The 23,317-nt window shown below is 35.0% G+C and overlaps 1 pseudogene; it reads left to right on the top strand.

The window, feature by feature from the left end:
• Positions 1-23,317, top strand: part of LOC140142692 (glycine amidinotransferase, mitochondrial-like) — a 61,744-nt pseudogene that overhangs the window by 22,185 nt on the left and 16,242 nt on the right.

Raw genomic sequence — 23,317 nt, 5'->3', positions numbered from 1 at the left:
AGTAAGAAGATATGTGCCAACCGTGCATAATGCTCTCCAAATTGAAAAGAATGTGATCAAGGCGGCTTCTTATTGATCAATTACATGCTCTGAATGATCGTCACACATTTTAGGTGAGGGGAATGTGTTAGGTTATGCAGTTTGCATTTGCAACTTTTCAAATTGCACAAAATTATGTTCATTCCTTAATTTCTAAAATTGTCATTTCGGTTCGTTGATTTTTACACTAGTGTGGTACTCCACATTCATAAATCTTACACTTTCATTGTCCCAAATACCCTTACAAAATTATAACTGGTACCAGGCCTCCAAAAATTGCGGGAAAGGCGTTCCCAGAAAGGTCACAGAGGTCACAGAAAAAAAAAAATGCACAAAGTTTTCGGCGACCTTGGAGAACCACTGGACCTATTATGAAATTTCAGGATCATTCACAGTTAATTTTAAAAAAAGAAAAGAAATCAGAAAAAAATTACGAAAAAATTACAGTTTGTTATCCTGTATATGCAAACCATTAACTAATGTTTATTTCTTCATCTATCACATATTATAGATGCATTGGTTTTCCATGCATTTATAATATGTGATAGATGAAGAGGTAAACACAAGTTAATGGTTTGCATATTAAGGATAACAAACTAATTTTTTCGTAATTTTTTTCCTTTTTTTTTCTTCAAATTATCTGTGAATAATCCTAGCCCTGCAGAATAGGTCCAGTGGTTCTTCAAAGTTGCAGAATACTTTTTACATGTATGGCTTTAATGCAAAGATAAGTGAAATAAGCCTGTAAATTTGCTGAAAATTTATTTCCGTCTCTTGCAATTCATTTCTTCTTTCTCACAAACCTGTTAACTACTGTTCTTGTTATGATTATTAATTCCCAGGTCTTTATGCAGCAATGCCTCGTGACATCATTCTTGTCATCGGTGACGAGGTCATTGAATGTCCGATGGCATGGCGTTCTCGTTTCTTTGAGTACCGCGCCTACCGCTCTCTCATGAAGGAATATTTCCGCGGTGGCGCAAGGTGGACAACTGCTCCCAAGCCCCAGATGAGTGACGAACTGTACGATCAGGTGAGAGCATCCTCAAAGATGTTACAAGAATTAACTTAACCCCGGAGTACTACCTGCCGATCTAACAGTAACATTGCCTCTGATTGGTCAATTACATGATAACTTCACTTTAATCACCAATCAGAATGGAGCTTTGCAAACAACTCACCCCAATTTTTTGCGTAGTGAAATTATTCTAACAATGTTGCTGATTGGTCCAATTGATAATGAAAACTTCTTTCTGCCCAATCGGCAGGTAGTTCTCATGGGGTTAAATAGGACACATGAAGAAAAATGGTTTGTTGAATTCCTTACCATGAAAGGTCTTCAGCAAGTAGCCTTTGAGGACCCACTGCAGTGTTATAATGAACCCTCCCACAGTTTTGACATGTACTAATATGGTAGATTAGACATGTGATACTGATGGTAGAGCAGGTACGTGCGAGGTGTGAAGTCGTGATCCATTTCATAAAATTATGTCATAAAAAAAATTGGCACAAGGCGATCAGCAATAACCTCTTGTCCTATTAGACTATACCAATTAATTTTGAGACAAGGTCTATAATAGATCCTGGGGAGGCACTCGCAACTCGCATGTAAAAGTGATACATGCATTTAAAGACTCTGGCAGTTCGGGCGACCTACTCAAAATTACTCGTACTCCAATTCTTTAGCTCTACTTAGAGTAAAACTCCCATGTATGTAGCTCTTCAGCTCAACTTTGGACAAATGGAATTTTCTTAGCTCCACAGCCTATTATTTGGCGCAATTTTAGTTCACTAGACCAAAAGAAGTAATGTTGAAAATTCAGTTCAGAAGCCCAATTTTGCCCTAAAATCAATTCCGTTCCCGACGGTGTGAACACACCCCTACAAAAATGATAGCAGAATGCTCCCGAGGCGAGGTATTGATAACTTACCAGATTATGCCATCAAACTAAACAACTTCTCCACCACATTCTTAAACATATTTTTTGCCCAAAAAACCTACTGGCTGTTTTTGTTCTGATGAATTTTCTTTGCAGTCAGCAAAGCTCCATTTTTCACAGCAACTAATTGAAATAGCCCCATTTCATTTTGGCTTACAAGTCAAAGTGGCCCCTAAACATCCCTCCTTAAGTGAATTGAAGTAGCCCCAATTTCATTTTAGCATATAGTCAAAATAGCCCCTAAATGTCCCTCAGGTTTTTCTTTGACCTGATGGTAAATTTGAATGAAATTTAATTAGCATTATGTAGGTTGCAGATGAAGTGAATACATGACCATGTCATTCAACTTGTTGTCACTTTCAGTGATTGTGCTGCAGATTCTGCAGGACCAAATAAGCATATTCGGTATGCCAAATACCTTTTACCGGTATACCGTCAGGTCCATACCGGTATATTCCGGTATTTGCTGTTTTCTCCCACTATTTGTTGTTTAAAAAAATGGCGCGGCCAAAAAGACAAGTAAACTAGTAAAGTAAGAAGGCTGTTACGGTAATCTGTGTTTTGGGTGAAAACAGACAGAAAACTTCTACTTCATAATGATGGAATACAAATTCACACATATACCGAATGTAAACATCATACCGGTATTTTGGTACTTGGAAATAATGACATACCGTCAAACCGGTATGAAAAAAAATACCGGTATATTCGGTGTACCGCATATGTTTAGGACCAAAAATTAAAAAATCTTGTACCTCTTTATCTCTGGTCCCAACAGGGGGGACACTCAGAGGATATAAGAGCCACATTTTGTGGCAATTTAATATTTTGTAAGGCTCTGAAAAATTAGTTTTCTATATGTTGCTAGCTTTTTTTGAGCAATTTTACCACATTTTGGTTTGTTAGTTATGAAAAAATTGTATTTTCATGGAAAAAAATGAATGCCTTACTTTTTCTGTTTAAAGATTTTTTTGAAATTTCCATTCTTTAAAATTGTAGATTATTTTTGTCCTTTTTCTAGGAATACCCCATCAGGTCTGTAGAAGATCGTCACAAGCTAGCTGCCATGGGCGTTTTGTCACAACTGAATTTGAGCCCTGCTTTGGCGCAGCTGATTTTATTCGTGCTGGCAAAGACATCTTTGCACAAAGAAGCCAGGTAGGTTACCTGTAAATAATGTGAAAAATGTTTGTTATTATTGTCATGTCATTTTATTCTTTTTTTTGTGTTAATTATGGTCAGTTGTTGATTTCAGAAGAAGAATTTTATGTCTAAGAATGAGTATTTGATGCCTAAAAATTAAGTTTTGTTATGCTTATTTCAGTAGATTACATTTTTGTGTCACAATGATTACTTTTGGATTAAAACACAAAATTCAAATTCTCAGAGATAAATCTATAGTATTAGTAAGTTTATTACCAGATCAGTCATCATTCAATTAGTCATCAGTTTGCAAAAAATAAAACAACATAAGAGAATTAAAACTATTATGGTTGATAAAATTGAATATGGCTTTTGATGTGTCCAGTGTATCATCCATTTTCATGATGTAAAGATATTTTGGGCTGTCTGTAGCCCAGAGCAAACAATACCCACATAAATTTCCGGTTTGAACCGCTTCAGAGTAGCATGTGAGTACACACTTAGTGATGCACCTGTCCTCAATACAATGGAAATTATTCAAGCCACTGAACTTGCAATGTACAATTGGCACAAATAAAATCACATTATTTAACTAGGCACATATTCTTCACATCATCCGAGAATACAGGTCAAATTTAAGAAGTCAGCGCTCTATGATTAACATTAAAAAAATGGAAGAAAAGAAAGCAACTTTTGTAAAATGAATGTTTTATATGGATAGACTACTTCTGAAACCAACTCTGACCATTGTGCATATCTGCCAATTGTTATTTTATATGCGTTCATTGTTCATATTAATGTTTCATAACTAAATGCAAGCTTAAAAGTGTCGGTATGAATATTTCAATACACATTTTTGATACAAAACAAAGAACCCTGTTAAAGGTGTGTGACCCCATTGACACCATTAAAATACAGATGTTGGTATCAGGTGAAAGCTGTTTGTCTCGTAATACTTTTTGAAATGTTAAGCATGAAATATGTATCGTTTTGGCGTTATGAACAAAAACATGGTAGTTTGGTGATCGCCATGCAATGTTCTATGGGCCATTCTGGGTACACATTTTGCTTCTAGTAAAATCCAAACCGCTGGAGCAATTAAGCTAAAAAATATTTGGGTGATGGACCTCAATGCGAGGTAGAACAAGTGTTACAGTTGGACCACCCACCTTTAACAGTATATTAGAACCTTTAGTCCACAAATATATGCGACCTTTTCGCCGACATTGAATCCTTTTAAATGGTAGTAGTAGTGCATTATAGATATTTCTATTTGAAAGAACATCAATAATTTAGTTCAGGTCAGAAACATAACAAAATGCATGCATTTTGGAAAAGACAAGTGATGGTTGGCAATTCTCTCAAATCGTTTGCTGGACATTTACCTTGACATGAAATTGAAGTAGTGTATTATGGCATAGATTGCATAGTCGAGAGGTTTTGAAATTTGATTTGTAACATAGATCTATCTAATTATTCTACTTACTCGTGCAGTTAATGCTTGGACACTCAAGTGGTACATCTCAATCCATTTAAGAGGTTCAATTACAACCTGATTTTGGAGTTGTAACAAAGTGGAGGGTGCAGGTGTGGCACATTGATTTTTGCCTTTGGTTCTAGTGGTCCTGGGTTCAAAGTCTTTGCAGGACCAAAAAGCAACAAAAGTCAAATCAAATCAAATCTGCTCTACCCGTGGCGCACCTGGAAAAGGCGGGGCAGATGACCCATCATGATAAAGACTTTGTTACAGTTGGCTCCAATCAGGTGAACGCCGAGCTCTGCAATATATGGCCACCCCCTTCACCAGGTCACTTGCCTGGTTGAAGTTTTGTCTGCGATATTGCCCCAATTTCAGCTGGTAATGCCTAGATATGCTTGACTGAAAAAAATTAACTCATCCGTTTATTATTGAGTGTCCAAGAATTTCTAAAAAGTATTCAAGGTTGTAAATACAAGAGAACAGATCTGGGTCTGGATTCGCAAAGAAGCCAATGCGAGTCCAGGCCCCCACCATCAGGTTCTGGGTCTGGATTCATGAAAAGGCCAATGTGAGTCCAGGCCCCCACCATCAGGTTCTGGGTCTGGATTCATAAAAAAGCCAATGTGAGTCCAGGCCCCCACCATCAGGTTCTGGGTCTGGATTCACAAAGAAGCCAATGTGAGTCCAGGCCCCCACGCCCGGATTTACATTGCATCATATGTAGTGCAAGATAGTAAAGGTTTCCATAGAACAAATCGGAGTTTGGGTTCACAAAGATGCCAACTTGCAAGATTGGTCTTAGGGGCATAATTTCTGTCCTACAAATTTGCACTACAGTTAAAAGGTAGAAGGATAAATCCTCATCAAAAGAGCGCTCAAATCAATTTTAATTTTCAGAAATCAGCACTTGACCTCGTATAAGACCCACCATGTTAAGGTGAGCTTTGTGAAGTTCAGCTCTTGATGTAAGGGTAACCATTTCAAAACCATTCGGTTATTCACATTTAAGCTATAATCACGTATTGGAGTAATTTTCTTCCAAATTGATTCTCTTTTGCAATGATAAACAATCACTTCAGATGTCTTTCCAAGATAAGCATGTTTACACACAAGTTTTTCTTTGGAAGTCTTAAATGATTTCTGAATGATACAATTAAAGAATTTTTGGTGAAGTATGCAATTTTTCTAAAAAGAAATGTTTTATTTTTTTATTAAGTATGCTTGTGTGTATAGAGTAGATACTAGATTGAATAAGGGTAAAAAAGTAAAAAAAATCATTGTTTTTAACATGGGCGGGGCGGGTATAGTGGTATAATGTTGTGTTTTGTGTACAATTTATGTGTTTGGTGCAGGCCAGGTCGTAAGCCATGCAACAGGCTGGAGCTGGTCTTATACTAGACTGGAAGAGACCAAAACTGAACTAGTTCAAAGACTGCAGGAAGATCCTGGATGGAGTGGTGCCAGTTTCCAATCCAGTTTCAAACTGCAGATCGGCGGCTAAACAAAGTCATGTGCTTTTACTTCTGGATGAGACCTAGTTTCCCTCAGCCTGGTCCTGCCATCTGCCTGCCTGCCTGCTCACCCACCAAGCAGCTAGCGGAGCTCATAAACACTGGGGATCTGTCAACGACACCACCAAGCAGTCAGTTATGAAAGTAGGACAAAACCCAAAAATATGAAAAATCAACACGAAGATTTGGACCGGTATTGTTTGCAAATCTTTTGCATTAAAGCTAGACCTATCATTTTCATATACAAGTAAGTACCTTTCCAAAATATTTTTCCGAAAAACTTTTTTTTTTCAGATTGCTAATTGTTTAAATTATGTCTGATAAACTTTTTTACCAGAATATGCATTTTGAAATGAATTTTAGTAATGTTTATTGTTAGAACATCAATACAATTGTTTTTTTAAAGATGAACAGTTTGGCTCATGCTTTAGATGACTTTTTCGGTATTGAACTTGAAGATTCCCTTTGCAATATACAGTTAGCATGGCACTACCCAATATTATGCAGCCTTGCATTCGCTTTTTAATTTTTCTTCCGTATAAATTTACAATGTTAGAATTTTTTGTAAATCTTTCAAATCCTTTGAGTGTCATATTAAGCACATTAAGTTTTACAGATGTCGTAAACTGTGTAAGATGCTTTCATGAATAAAGATTTGAAATTGTAAAATATTGTTGTGTCATAGTGTTTATAAAAAAATATAAACAAAAATAAGGTATGTATTTTTAAACAAAAATAAGGTATGTATTTTTAAAGAATAGTGTATGTTAGGAGACAAACAAAAATCTTGTTGTACGGGCGGACAGTTGGGATTTTTTTAAGAGGCTAAAATTACCTTATAAAAGCTAAAAAAATCTGGCAAAAAAATTGATTTTTTTTTTTTTTTTTTTCAAACATTTTTTTTTGTATGTTCTGTTTTGGTTTTTTTGGTTTTTTTTTCAAAATTTGCTTTTAAAATCAATAAATCCTGACTAAAAATGTCTGGTTTTTGTGATACATGTAATGTAGGCCCATATGTAGGTTGTTAAATGATTTAAATTTAGCAAAATTTAAACAAAAAATTCGCCCAAAATGCAAAATCGGGTTTGGCCGGGCATGTAAAAACCCGGGGTTAAAACAGGTTTTTTGTCACCTTATATACTATTTTTGCAACTCGCATGTCATGTAACACTGTAAGAATATTTATATGCCCTACTTTGTAAACAGTCCCAACGGATATAAATAATGAAGATCTATAAGATCTATCATTACATGGATATAATGTGTATAATAAGTAAGAATGTAAATTGCTTATAGGTACCCTAGATATATTTGTGTGATTCCAAACTATTTGAACTAGTGACATTTACCAGCAATGTTATTTACGTTATGCCTTACTACAAGCATGGGTAATGTATATTCTATCAACCAGTTCGTGGGTTTGTATACTGATGGTGAGAGATCAATCCAGTCCAGGCACCCAAGCATTAAGTCTAATTAATTGTGCTTCAATTCTTTGCTCCATGTTGAACTTGATGCAAGAATCCAGTGTTGCCACAATCAAAAGACATGATGAGCACTGTGCCAAGGCAGCGTCGAATGGCTCTTAAGGAGCCCAATTGCAGGTCAGGCACCCAAAATATGAATCTTTAGATGCTTCTGTCAATAAAATCACCCAATTGGGTGGATATTGACCATACTTTTTTTGATACAGTGATCAGTCAATAATGTCATCATAAAAGACCTTTTAAAAAGAGAGCAATTCAAATTTTTGCAGATAGGCTGCAAAATCAGCCAAATTACAGGTAAAAACCACTGCACCTTGCAAAAAGTAGCCCAATTTTAAGCAACATGTGATTTTTCCTGTGGCGCAGTCTTTTAAATTAGCCCAATTGTGTGGGTAAAGCACGATGTGGCAACCCTGTGTGCTGTAAGACTGGCAACCCTAGAGACCATCCCAGAGGTGATGATTATGTTGTAGGGTTCTCAGACGGCATTCCGGTAATCCGGTTGCTTCTTATTTCATGTTATTTTTTAATACGGTACCAGGTTTAACTGGGCAAAGCCTTGAGGACACCGGAATCTTAAACGCCTGGCCTATTTCTATAGCATGTCCCAATCTTTTTTTGTTTGAGTTAAGGTTTGCCGCGAAAAAGATATTCAACCATGCTTGAGTTCCCGCTCTTGGGGACCCTGAGGCAATTTTCTCAGGCTGCAGTGAGAAATAAGATGGTGTTTACGATGCAATATTGGTGTTATTTTAACACATCACAGGATGTCAATCCTCCTTAAAGCAACCTCAGAGGGAAGGGGAAGAGAGAGAAAATGTTGGAAGTCAAGAACTGCCATTCAACTTGACTTTGGAGCATATATGATTAAAATGTGGCAGTATTAATTATTTGAATGATTATGGACCCATTAATTGTGCATTCCTTTCCTTGTAAGAGCTACAAACTATAAAGAAATGATTGCTGCTGCACAGATTGAATGTAATAGATTTTGGTAGAAATTGATTCATTTTGTAGCACTCATTAAAAAAAAAAAAATGTCTTTGAAGAAGCGGTTATTAAGCATCAAGTTAAGTGTGGTATTCAGAAATTAAGTACCAATAATAATTTTCTTATATAGGATATCATGATTTTCATCACTGTTATTATATGTGGCTGACCATTTTCAATTATGTTCTGTGAGTAGTGAATGCATATTTGATAGCATTCACCATTTAGTGACAATTTTAAAATTTTTATTTTTGTGACAACCTTACTGTTTAAGATACCCAAAAACTATATCCATATACTTTTCATCTTTGCATGTCCTTCTTAATATAGATGCTATTATAAATCTATTATATTGTATAACCATAGAGAGTAAAGGAAAAATTTGAAAAAATTATTGATAACTTCCTTCAAATTTTGATAGATGTTATTGTTTCAGACATCACTTTGCGGGCATTACTTCCATTTCTTACCTTGCAAGCTTTGTACAATAATCAAATATGCATTAAGTTTGATTTCCCAAGGAGTCTTGTGTTGCATAGGCGTAGTGTCTTCCTAAACCGCCACATATTGAACAGGTTATTGCCATCACTATTATATTTTTAAGTGACATTTTCTAAATGTGAAAGTTTATGATATAATATAAATATCAAAACTAGCAGTACAGGGTGTCCCTGAAAGAACTGTGGCCACAGAAAAATTCATTTCGAGTATTTTATTGATATACGAAAGAATGAACAGTTTACCAACCCAAAGTGTTACAATTAAACATGACAACAAATAAACACAAATCCCGACCGGCGCGGCACACAACCCAACTTGAAAAAAAAACCAAGGGAATATGCCAGCATGGGAATTGAACCCACAACCACCGCTTTATTGATGCTAGTGTATATTAATAATAAACCAGCTATCGCATGTTTTTTAATTCTGAAAAATGACCGCTCCATTCTTGATTTAACAATTTGAATGTCATATTTTTTAATCCATTCCACAAGTCAAAAAGAATGTGCATTGAGATGCCACTCTTCAGGTTTTGGTCTGAATTCAGGATTTTAGCGAGTCCAAATTTCCTTGTTTTTATTTATTTTCAGCCCATTTTGGGGCTTTTTGGCCTGCATTCACATGCTTTCTTAGGCTCTTGTCACCAGTTTCAGGTTTTTTGAGTGAAACTGAGTGGTATCTCTGCTGATAGTACAGTTCATTCAGAGACACCGTGTAGTTCTTTGAAGTGTACAGTGAATAAACCCTAAATGTTAAGATTGATATCAAGGCATGCCATTTAAAGCAAAAAGAGTTTGACATAAATATATATACAAGTAAGCATGGAAAAACCTGCAGACTATGATAGTAATAGCATAGCAAAAAGGATGTAGGTCCAAAATCATAATTAACATGAAAATCAGTTACTTGAATACATGTAACACAGGCAAATTTTCAGCATATTAAAACCCTACCCAAGTTATTATGATAATGATTTAGTGTGTGAATGTAAGGTCATATTTACACAAAAATTGTATTATTTTATTATTTTGTTAAATACAATAGTTAAAATTTTATAGTTAAATTCTAATGGTTCAAAAAAAAAATCAATGACTTGATTCTTGCAAAATGGAATAGTAATGATTAGTTTTCACAACTGTAAGTTATAAATTTGAACCCCTGAAACATGTGAAATCAACTTCTTCAGCAATTCCATTTTAACCATACTGCAGTATAGCGCACATAGTGAATGATTCACGAGCGTTTTATTCATGGCTAATTGAAAATTCAGGTCCACCCGTATCGTAACATAAAACGTTTGTTTTCCATTATCGTGCATTATGTCCTCCCTCAAGTACATAATATGGAAAAGATATGATAGTGAACATTGAAGGTCAGTGAAATGAAAATACTGCTTTTATTTCTTGAAATCAGAAGTGCCTCAATCCATCTGTCTCAGTGTTGCCGAAGTTCTCAGTGACAGGTCATGACAACATCAAAGAGTTCTGAATTAGCCCAAAATGTACATTAAATGCACCCAATTTCCAAAATTTAGATTCATTTTACCAGTATTCAGAATGAAATCACCCAGTTGAGTAGGGAAGTAAATAGTTTATAGACATCTTCTGCTAGAAAGAAATAATCATTATTTGATCCCCTTGAAGAGTTGTAAATACATAATTGTATATCATACAACTTTTGAAGCCCCTTAAAAGTATGTTTTACCCAAATTTTAGCTGCAGCAGATATATTTCAAACAGCCCAATTCGATGGTCAAACCGCAAGGCTGGCATCACGGGCAGTTCTATGTTTGTTACATTTGCTAATGCTAAGCTTGCATATGGTAGAGATTCTTCCTTCAAAATACTGATATCAAATTTCCTGCATCCTCTTGGATAGTGCCACTACAGGGCCTCCTAGTTTACAACTTGAACTGTGATATGTAAATGTTATACATACTTGTAAACCTGTGATGTGGATAAGAAGAGTGAGGGTAAACCTGAGATGATGAGACAGTGAGAGGGAGAGATATATTACTTGTTTGCATTCCTATCCATTATTACGATTGTAATATAGTGCAGAAGTCGCTTGAGCCTATTGTTCTGCCCATTATGAATATACTGAAAACAGAGCTAGTGCTTACGCTATCTACTGTAGATAGCAATTGATTTATTGACTAGTATTTGATAGTTTTCAAAAAGGTATTTGAAGTCCTTTATAAAATATTCATTATTGAATAGGATCTTTCTATGCTGAGACAGAACAAACAATTAAATATTAGATAATATTGCTCAATAATGACCATTCATGGATTGGTTGTATCGACCAGTATTACATATTGATAGAGGTTAAGGTCTGCAATTTTGTAGCTAGCCCAATTAGGAAACTCAATCATTATTGTTTACTTTTGGGTAACTTCAGGCAGGAATGGAAAACATTCATTCTAGCCCTTTTTCAGTAAATTTTGCTTAAAAAGCATGATGTTTTGGAATTACATTTCAGACCAAGTTTGTCTCAAAATTCTTTGTAAAATTGTTTTCTGTCAAGTTATATTTTGGGGGAATATATTTGGCTGAGTTGTGCATTGTATCTCTTACTGTGATCTGTTTAAATAACTTATTATAATACCAATTCAAATTAACAAAAAATTATTACAAAAGTGTTACAGTATCAAGCATTTGCATTTGGGTTTACCAGTATCGTATGGTAAAGTTATAAAAAAAAGATTCAAAGAAAATTAAGCATGGATTTCAAAATTTCTTAGTGCTATTTCTTTTTGTCTGCCTGCCCTTTCTGGATAGTCAGTGGATTTTCACAGAGTAGTTATATATAAAGGCTATCAAAACTTCAAAATGTCTAACTGTATAATTATTTTAAGTTATTTCTTTAATATTTTATTAGCAACTCAGTAGTTCATAGGCTTTTTTGTTGATGCTGTCGTTATTGGAATACCATAATGTCTGTAGTCAAGCAGAACCTTTTCACTTTCCCTCTGCAAACAGCATAATTTGACACCCTGACCTTTTCAGATCGGCCTGTAATACCCAAGATTCCTTCCCTCTGGTAGGTGTGTCATTTATCATATCTTAAATGTGCGCTTGCAAATGACACATTTGCTGAGGGTTTGAAACGCTTCATATTTTAGGTTAAATTACGACAGGGCTAGAAATTAGGTACCAAATCCGAGAATCAATTCTTGCAGAGATTCTCCTTTTAAGACAAACTTGCATGAATCAAAAGAGATTTGCGTCAATTTTTTGAGCCTACACAGTAAGTAAATACGGAATAATCTAAATATTTCCGTAAAATGTTGCAAATAATGTTGCAAAGTGAAACAACATTCTACACCTGTTACCACATGGAATGGCTTGCTCCATATTTGCACGTAAGCCATAATGTGTATAAAGGAAATATGAAAAGAATTAAAGAGTGAAACAAAATGATGTAATGAGACATGTGATATCAAGTAAATAATCCGATTGCTGTCTGCTACGTAAACATAGAATAAAGTGATTCACTGTAAAACCATATGGAAATTACTTTCATGGATTTTGAATGACATGGGTGATGCATTGCTTGATTTCTTGTTTAAGCTCTGGATAGCTGTGATATCTTATAGCTCTATATTAAACATCTCCCTAATTGCTAATTGAACTCAAAATAACATATTTGATCGATCATGTATACTCAATCAAATATGATTGCTTACAGGGGCATGCACTGTAATTCACAGATTTGTGGGGGGTGGTTGACAGAATGTTTTATCTGCCTTTATTGCTTCATTCAGGGACTCCCTTTTGAGGAGAGCGAGAGCATTCGCTCGCTACTGCTCTCCTTAAATCCAATATAGGAGAGTGAATTTTAGCTCTCATTAGTTGACCATTCTCTCCTTAAATTCTATTGTAAATACTCAAACAGCTCTCCTTGAAGGCTCCAGAAGAGCTATTTAATGCTCTCCTGCAAATTCCAAAAGACAGTCCCTGTTCATTGTGGTGCATTCCTCATAATACCAGTTAGCCTAAGCAATTAAAAATCATTGACTAAATTAATTGCATGTGACCTGTGGGTTCCGCCATATCAAAACTACCAAGTAAATTGTTCGGGTGACGGATCATTTTGTGTTGATAATGTGTTGTTAGCAGCATATTCTGGTGCTAGATAAAATTGTCTTAATTGTGCAAGGTATAATTACAACTGTAATCCAAGCAGGAGTTAAATAAAATAAAATAAAATAAATAATCCATGCGATACAAAATGATTTTTTTACTCGGCCTAAACTTTACACAAATGCATGCAGGATCTGCATAAACAATTTTTTTATACAAATATTCGCTCAAAGTTTCTGAATGTCCCTTTAACTATGTTGTCTTTTATACTCAATATATTTTGGAAAATCTGAACAAATGATGAGAGTGCCTGAGAGGATTTGCTCCTATTTGACATCTTTGAGGTGCTGTCTTCAGTAGATAGCACAAGCCCAGACAGCGTATGCACAGTGATTGTGCATAATGATCACTGATTGTGCTTTGCTCGCCGCCATACCGGGTCATTATTATAAACCAGCAGCTGTGTAGACAAGCTAAGAACACCATTTACTACCATTTTGGGAAATTTGATGGATGAGAATAATTATGTAACCGATCAATTCCAATCCAAGGAAATTAGCACAAAACGTGAGATTGCTGCGCTCCTAATTATGGTAGATCTTTTGTAGAGCGTGGTACAACAGGATGTAAATTTACACGTCTGTATGTTAATTTTACGGCAATAAACCTGATCAATTGAAATGTCGGTATTGACATTTTTGTCTGACAAGCAAGTTGAAAAATGTATTTTCTTACGGAGCTATCAGCTGTTGAACAAAAGTTGTTCAGCGATTGTATAATAATATCGCATTGATCGATTGGTTATTCAGGCGTTTCATTGAAGGATGAAAGTGATCACTTTTGATTCACTTTACGCTTGGCGGTCGCCCTGGACAGACCTGTAAATGTCTAGATTTCAAGAGAAAAAGGTTAGATTTTGTTTTTTAAGAATGCTTTTTCCTAATTTGGAGTTTGTTGGTAAATTGATCTAATTTTTCTCTTGGTCTGGTTAGTAGGCTTAGGCCTAAGAGTAGGTTTTTTTTCCTGGAATTAGTACAGCCAGGACATACCGGTAGATTTTCCAGATCCCAACAGAACGAGGTTCGGTTTTGTTTTTAACATGTTTAAGAACGCGCTTTCTCAATGTCGAGTTAAATCGGTTAAGCTAGCCTAATTTTATCTTTGGTCCGGTACCGTACGCAGGCCTAAGGATAGGCTTTCAGCATGTTTCACGTAATTCAGCACAACACAAAGTCCAGAGCTGCTGCGACAAGGCGTCATATCCCATGTGAATGTTGTTTTCGTGTGTATTTATTATGTTTAGGGAAACAGCGGCAGCGCGTATGAAAATGTTTTATTCGCGTTTAAGCGCAGCGCATTTAGCGAATAATTTTGTTTTATCTCCAGGGACATTCATTGCTTTTCTTAGTAAACTTCATTAATGTCAGTGATGTGGTGTGTTTTGCACAGACTTATAATCTTGGATTTTGCAATATGGATCCATAGAAGAATGAAAAAACAGGATGTTATGTTTGCGACTACATACTGTATTGATTTATGCCATCAACTCTCAAAATTGTGATACTACTACATTGCTGTTTTTTAATTTATTTTACGGAAGTCTATGCCTTGCTCCCATATCCTATCAAATATGTTTATAGCAGCACATACATCAGTGACAAGCAGTTTTTAGCAGGAAGTATTTTGCTGGGAGTATTTGTTCAGTTTCATATTAGTTTTTCACAGTATTGCAAAATTAGTTGCAGTTTCTGTTTTATCAAAATTATCACAAAGAATTGTTTTAGTTGATCACCAATTGTGTTTATGTAATTAACACATTTTAATGGAAATTGTACATTATGGCTTTAAAAAAAAGCCATAATGAACAATTTCCATCAAATTTTAATTTTGTTATTCTTTATTCAAAATGTTGAAATAATATTAATAATAATTGCCAGGAAGGGTTGCTGTCCATTTTAAGCTAAAATAGCAATGTAGAGTGAAAGAAATCCCACTGGTTATTTTGGCCATTAACATGCAGTTCTATGGGAGGACATAAAGTCTTCCTTTATGTCGAACTTTGCTCTGTTGACCTACAAACACAACAAATTTGGCTGATTCCATTTAGGTGCATGTTGGGACATGTGTAAACATTACAAATATGCCCAAAAAAAATCAGGTTTAAAAATAATTAACCAATTTCATATTATAAGATCGTACATTATGGCTTTTTGCAAAAGCATTGACTTCTATACATGAATCTGAAATGCATCACCACACCAAGGACCTGACATTATAATTGTAATTATACATAATTATATGAACACCAAGTAGGCACCGCGCACATTACCATAATATTTGCAACTGAAACAGCAAATTTAACATTTCCGCAACTTGACATCTAAAAATAGCCATAAGCACATTAGTATTACAATCAAAAAATTACTGTTACAGATACACTTGAGTAATAAACCATTGCAGTCTATGAGTAAACAAGCAAGTTCATAGTCAAGATAAGTTAATAACATTATGTTTATTTTCTTTCTGATACCGACTTGTTTCTAGGCCAGACCATTATTAATTAGTGTTGAATTGCCAGAGGCATCCTTGCTAGACTTTCATCAGTTGCAAGTGGAGAAATGAGACCACATGAATAATTTCCACTCTGAGGATTTGAAAACAGTTTGTTTCAAGATTTTAAATATAGAACTCTAATCAGTATAATGCTTCCAAATATCCGATCATAACTTTTTTGAGAATTATTTAAATTTAGTTTTTAACAGATTTGCATTTTTGAGATACGTTTAAAAAAATTAAAAACTCATGTAAGTAAGCATGTGATGGAGATATTTGCTTGTGTGTATCAATCAATAATATTCCTCTCCTCCTGCACAGATTTGCATTTTTGAGATACGTTTTTTTTGTTTTTTTTTTTAAATAATTTAAACTCATGTATAAAGTAGGCCTGGGCATGTGATGGAGATCTTTGCTTGTGTCGATATAATATTCCTCTCCTCCTGCACCTGTAAAAAAGTATTTATCAGTGCTATAAAGAAAAACAATTAGCGATGATGAAAATTAAATTACAGTTCCTAGTATATAAGATGATGAAGATGACCTGATGCACAAGTTTAAGCTGCCCCATTTGTTATCTGTAATTCCTTTTGACATGATAGACATTCACGTTCATTGGGCTGTTCCAGTTGAAATCCATACCCCTACCCCTTTAAATATGACCTTAATCTTCCACACAGGGAGTGTGAATTTCAGATGGGGTTATAATAATCAGGATGGGCGACTCCATTTGAAATCTACACTCCCTGTGTGGGATATTAAGGTAATGTCTTCCATAGGGTGTGAAGATTTCAATCGGAATAGCCCATTGCTCTGTTAAGCTTTGATATGAGTTTGTTGAGTTGGAAGATGGATGGCTGATCTGACTACTATTATACTAATTGCCATACTACATGTCACTTTTACTTAATTCTGGTCGATCGCTAAAATTGTCCTGCAAACATCCGTTTTCTATAATAATTCAGCTGCTTTATTTCTGGGAATGATTGTATGTAGATATTTGTTGATATGAACTTGGTCTATTTTAAGCATTTTGACAGATATGAGATGCAAAACTTCAAATATTTTATTGATATATTCTCTACGGCCTAGCTGTGTCGGATAAATGAAGGCATCACCCATTGCCATCCTCGCTGTCGAAAATATATGATGTCACAAGTTTAACGCAAAGAAGATATCGTACACTTCCCACAATGCATTTCTTCCCTGTACTGATTTTCTATTCCGTGCAAAATAAGTCGATAGTGACAAGAAATATTTAGTTGCAAGATCTGCATGAGCTCCGTTAATTGTGGTATTTTTTCCACTATCGACCCATGTTGCACTAAATAGAAAATCAGTACAGGAAAGAAATGCATTGTGGGAAGTGGTTTTTTTTTTTTCGAGTTTAACCTACTTGCCTTTAAAATGGCCCCGGTGACAAAGGACTAAGGAAGTCAACATCAATGCAATATGTGTGCCATGTTCCTTCGCAATAGGCTAGAATTACTTAGAAGTCAGCATGTTTTTACCGCCGATGGGTAGCTGCCGGGGAAGAGCGAATAGAAAGAATAAAAATCCAATTGCTTCACACTGCCGCTCCTTAAACATGATATACACGTTTGGTACAGTGTGTGTAGAACATTCACTGAAGACAAACCGTATGCGATGTTTGCATTCACATTTTAATTGACTCAAGTTTCTAATTCCCTGTAATATAAAAGGACTCTTTGAAGTGTAAATTTATTGTAGTTTGCAGATGAATCGTAAATTGAATTGCTTGAAAATGTGGAAGGAGAGTGTAGGGAAGATGTTTTAGGCACGGTTACATTATTATAATTTGTAATGGTATTCCTATAGATTAAAGCAAAGAATGTGTGGTTTCCAAGTATTTATTCGTTATTTTTTATAGTTCTTGATTTTAAAAAGTTAAAAATAGTCTAAAGAAAATATATAGACAATTTTGATATTGTATATAGAAAAAGCCTGGAAAGAAAGTAGTGGAGAAGGAGGCCCCATGTGGGTATGTATTATACATGTTCTGTCCGTCTCAACATAGGAAGCCTTTTATCGTGAACATGAGATAGCGCATTAATATTGATTGCTTAGCCTGGTACAACTATGACGCAAATGCACCCAATGGTTGGTCTGCCAGATGATGCAACAAAAAGATACACTGTGAAAGAAAAGATGGGCTCTAGTAGTGATTTATTTGTAAGGAATTTTATTATTATCTTATTATCTTATTAGCTACCAAATTAACCAAGATGTTATATCGGTGCCTCCAGCCACTAGATAATTAACATGTTTTATCTTCTTGTATCGGTTTTAAAAATAAACCATTTGACTTGAATTAGCCCAACAGTCTGTGTTCTAGCAAGCAGAGGTTAAGGCAATGTGATAATTATTTAATAAACTTGGAGTAACAAAATCAACTACAAAGCAGAGATGTTTTATCTCAGTACCCCAGCCAGTGGCTAATTACTGTATATCTGAACATTTTCTTGCTTTGGTTATAAAGCATTTGACTTGAATTGACCCAACAGTCTGTGTTCTAGCATACAGAGTAGCGATTTATAGGCAATATGATCATAACTTGAAGTAACTAAATCAACTACAAAGCCAAGATGTTCTGTTACATCGGTATCCCAGCCAGTAGCTAATTACCATATATCTTAACATTTTCTTCTTGCTTCTGTTATAAAAATAAATCATTTGACTTGAATTGACCCAACAGACTTGTGTTCTAGCATACGGAGGTACGATTTATTTAAGGCAATATGATCATTAACTTGAAGTAACTAAATCAACTACAAAGCCAAGATGTTTTATTACATCAGTACCCCAGCCAGTGGCTAATTAGTAATTACTGTATATCTTAACATTTTCTTTTTGCTTCCGTTATAAAAATAAAGGATTTGACTTGAATTGACCCATCAGGCTTGTTCTAGCAAGCAGAGTAGTGATTTATTTTAATGCAGCGTTATTACAGTATATCTTGACATTTTCTTGCATCAGTTGTATAGCATTTGACTAAAATTAACCTAACAGTAATTAGTGGCTCACGATCATCTTTGAGCAGATGAACAATTTCTTTTAGAAGAATAAAGAACACATTGTCTTTAAATATCAAAATTGCAGAAAATATTGACTTTTCTTAGATATCATCCATAAATTTACCAGATCAGATTAAAAAGATTGTGTAATTTTGAATTGCTTCAGTTATATAAATTCTTCTGGTTAGATGCCACATGAAGCATAAACTGATGCAATCAATCATGCTAGAAAGATATCAAGTCTGTCGTCAGGAATATTGATTTGAAGATGCAACCAAAATAGTTACATTTTCATGCCATTTTCATTTCTTTTTTCTTTTGTTCAAGTAAACATGCACGCATGAATAATGTTTCAACTCTGATGGCAGTTATTTCGGCAAAATATTGCAATTTAAATTTGTTCATTGGACAGTATATAGAAAAAGATATGTTCAACATCCTACTCTTTGATTTTCGCAAAATTACTGTTTTTCATGCCTAATACTAGTTCAGTGATTTGCAAATGGAAAAAATGTGACAGTTGGAAATCATAGAGAATAAGGGGGCTGCCATTTTCTTAGGAAGAGGTTATGAATATCATAAAATCAAATTTTAATAACTAAATAGAGACAAAATCTTGATTTCAATGGTTTAATTGTATTTATATGTTTGATAATTGACAAAGTACTCGACCTGGAAATATTTGGTTATGTTTAAATTTTCATTAAGAACCAAGACTGGGATATAGAGTTACTTGTTCTCTATCCTTGTCTTGAAGTAGCAATATGTGTCCACTCTAATTTTGGAAAAGCTAGGCACTATTTGACAACTAAATGCAGTTAAAAGTGCTTAAGAATCTGCCTGCCAGAGCTGTTCGATTAAAGAACTGAAAGATCAAAGTGAGCAAATTGTCAACAGGAACACATTGACAAATTGAACTTGATGCATGCTATTTAGAAATATTGCTCTTGTGCTGCTTAAAAGGCATATTGCATTGCCTGCTTTCTAACTAAGAATTCCCATTTACTAGATTGAAAAATTTCGCACCATCATGCAGGGATAGAATAGAGTATTAATAGGTCCTATAGATTTTATGCAGTAATATTAAAATACTAAAAATCTGACATAACTTTAACTTAAACCTAAATTATGGACACTAAAATCAAAAGCATGATATGGCACATCTGAGGCTTTTTAATTGCTCTCAAATTACTCTTGCATTTGAAATAATTATTTCTAGCTCATTATTTACACATCTTAAATTTCACAGTTGCCTCAAATAGTGAAATCCTTCCCTTTGCTAGATTTGTGTTCCTACCATACTGTTCCTCCAGTCATATGGATAGATGCATCCAGTTGTGTCTGCCATGGAAGGACATTTCTATTAGTGAACATTTAGCATATAAACACTAGAACGATATATCACAAATATAGGGTTACCAGTACTTTTATTAATCTAACATTCTATTTCTAACATTATCATCATCATCATTATAATCTAGCATTTATTATAATCTATTAGGGTTACCAGTACTTTTATAAGCTAACATTTTATGCATTAAGAAAGGGATACACGTGTGATGTACAGTCCCGCCTCCCTTATCCAGCCATGATGAGGCCAAGTCTGTGCCGGATAAGTGGACATTTTGAATTTGTGAATTACATGTACATGTAGGTTTACAATTACATTGAATATCTTAAAGTGCTGATATTGAGACAGCAAAATAATGACTCACTGAAAAATGGTATTTGAGTGCCATATGGGCCATATAGTTATGCCCTTAAAATGCTTCAGTGTATGAATCAAAGACTCAAAGCATTCAAAACATGTTGTTCTGTGAAGAGCACATGTTTGGATAACAGAGAGATCCATATAAGAGAAACACAGTAAAGGGAGCCTGGGCTGTAATCATGCAAAAATGAGATGGATCTTGACCATTTTCAAATCTGAGTAAACTACATTGTTAACATCAAGCCTCTATAACATGGATCTTAGTGATCAATGTGTGAATTTCACAGGAAAACATATGAATGCTGTAACACATTAATTTCACATGCTCTGAAACATTCCAATTTCAAATGTCATCAATATGTTCCATGATCTAATTACCAGGTTGAGTAATCTTTTGTTCCAATTTTGGCACTTAGTGGACTGAGAATTACATATACCGTAATTCACTTATCTGGATTTTTCACTTATCCGGATTTTTCACTTATCCGGCCAATGCTTGGTCCCATCATGGCCGAATAAAAGAGGTTGGACTGTAGCCTACTTATTTATACACTGTAGCTTCTACAATATGCTGATGCTGCCCTCAAAATCGTATTGTTTCTTAAGATCCATACGAATTTATATTGTGTTAAAAGAAATGTGATATCCATGTCTCAAAATCAATAATTCCGTATGAGGATCTCATTTCGCTTGATGGCATTAATACATGTTTGATTATCATGAAGTTCAAATAGTAAACCAGACATGGCAAATATTGTCTGCAAATTATGTGCGCTACGAACAAATCACAACACCACTTGTTGCCTGGCTATTACAGTTGAAATACATACACCCCCTATGGAAGACATAACCTTAATCTTCCACACAGGGAGTGTGAATTTTAAATGGGGTTACCTGAATGGGTGACTCCATTTGAAATCTGCACTCCCTGTGTGGGACAAGGTCATGTCTTCCATAGGGGAGTGGATTTCAACTGGAATAGCACAATGCAGCTATAAATATAATGGGGATAATTGTTAATGTTATAACTTACATTAGAGGGTATCTTAAACTGAAGTTCAAGTAACCAGGGGTAGCGCTAGGTTTTTAAAACAAGGGGTCAAAAAATTTGAAATTGTTTGATCAGTACCATGGAACCAAAACAATAGAAATAAAGGGTTCAAATGACCCTTTAGGAACCTCCAAATGGTAATTTTGTGCGCCAAAAGCTAAAAGAATGCGCCTATGACCCCATGGCGCAAGTTAGTGCTACCCCTGCAAGTAACCACTTGACAGTCGCAAAAACCTCTTGGGTAATATTGTATAACACTGACAGATAATAGGCATTATTTTAAGAAGCAAATCCACATTTTTATTCATGATCTATTATATTGTGCCTAATAATATTGCGTATTACCGGTATTATTATTCCAGCCTTGAAATGATGTCATCAAACAATGAATTAGCTAGCATCTTTTCCTCAGTAATGTTGACATTGAATCTAATGAATTGGCAAACAAATGTTGTGTTATTGCATTATTAAATGCAAGGAAAACTGTGGTGATAAATCAACTCTTGTAAACTCTTTTGAAAACGTACTCAAAAATGGTTTTGTAAAAATCACCTTACAGAGAAGAGCAAGTCCTTTATATAGTGAAAGCTTATTTACAAAGTACATAATTATACATCAACTGCATTTGGTGAGTAATGGGATTTAAAATAAAATTGTCCCGCTTTTTCTGTACCACATATAAAGGGGTAGGCAGTGATTTTCTAAGAAGTTCGGATTTTAATTTTGAGCCAAACAACTGAGGGTAAAGCAAAGAAAATTAGAATTTACTACCAGCGCCGATGATGCCATGCTTTGCATGCTAGCCATAGCCTTCTTTCAACATGTTGATGCTGATGCCAAATATGGTCATGAACAGTTACAATTTTGAAATATTTGAATTAAAAAAAATATTGAAATTTGTCATGTGCAGTCGCCACCCACCACAGAATCTATACACCCACATGGCCACGTGGAGAGAGAGAGCTGTATTGCAAAGTTGAAGCACATACAAAGCACATAGAACATTCAACATAGGTCATTTGTGGTTCATAAAATGCTAACATTAGAAGTTTGAAAGTTGAATGTTCTTTCAACAATGTTGTTTTCACCGCTGCTGAGGCCTGAAGCCATCATTACCACATTGGGCAGTTCCATCTGAAATCCATACACCCCATATGAAAGACATTACCTTAATCTCCGACACAGGGAGTGTGAATTTCAAATGGAGTCATCCATTCAGGTAACCCCATTTGAAATTCACACTCCCTATGTGGGAGATTAAGGTCATGTCTTGCATAGGGGGTGTATGGGTTTCAACTGGAATAGCCCTTTGGTGGTTAGGGATCTGATCAAAATCATTGTTGTCTAGAGGGTATCTGGGTTGCACATTATAAATGTGTGACTATAAGGACTGTGCATTGGGTTTTGTCTGGATATTTCTGTGACTATAAGGACTGTGCATTGCACTTTGTCTGCATATTTCTAAAGCTGCATTATCAAAACAAAGCTTGTAAACTTGGGGGGTCCGCCACACAATGAACTAGAGATCAATGTCCAGGATGAATTTCCAACCCAATTTGCGAACTGGACCGTTCAGTGTTTCATATGTACAGGTGGGAGTCTTTGTGGTAAATTTTTTTGTAAGACTCAATCACCACTCTAAAATTTGATAAAAATACATCATAAAGCCCATTAGAATTTAGGATAGATAATTATGCCAAATTTTCTCGGGTTTTGAAAATAATGTCAATATTTTTATCGACTGTAGCTAGCCTACAGTTTCTTAAAAAAGGATATTCTTTCCAAGTATTT

Source organism: Amphiura filiformis, chromosome 20 (genome assembly GCF_039555335.1).
Source record: "Amphiura filiformis chromosome 20, Afil_fr2py, whole genome shotgun sequence".
NCBI classification, from domain to species: domain Eukaryota; kingdom Metazoa; phylum Echinodermata; class Ophiuroidea; order Amphilepidida; family Amphiuridae; genus Amphiura; species Amphiura filiformis.
The sequence above is the reverse complement of the archived record's forward strand: the minus strand, read 5'-3'. Positions and strand labels throughout refer to the sequence as shown.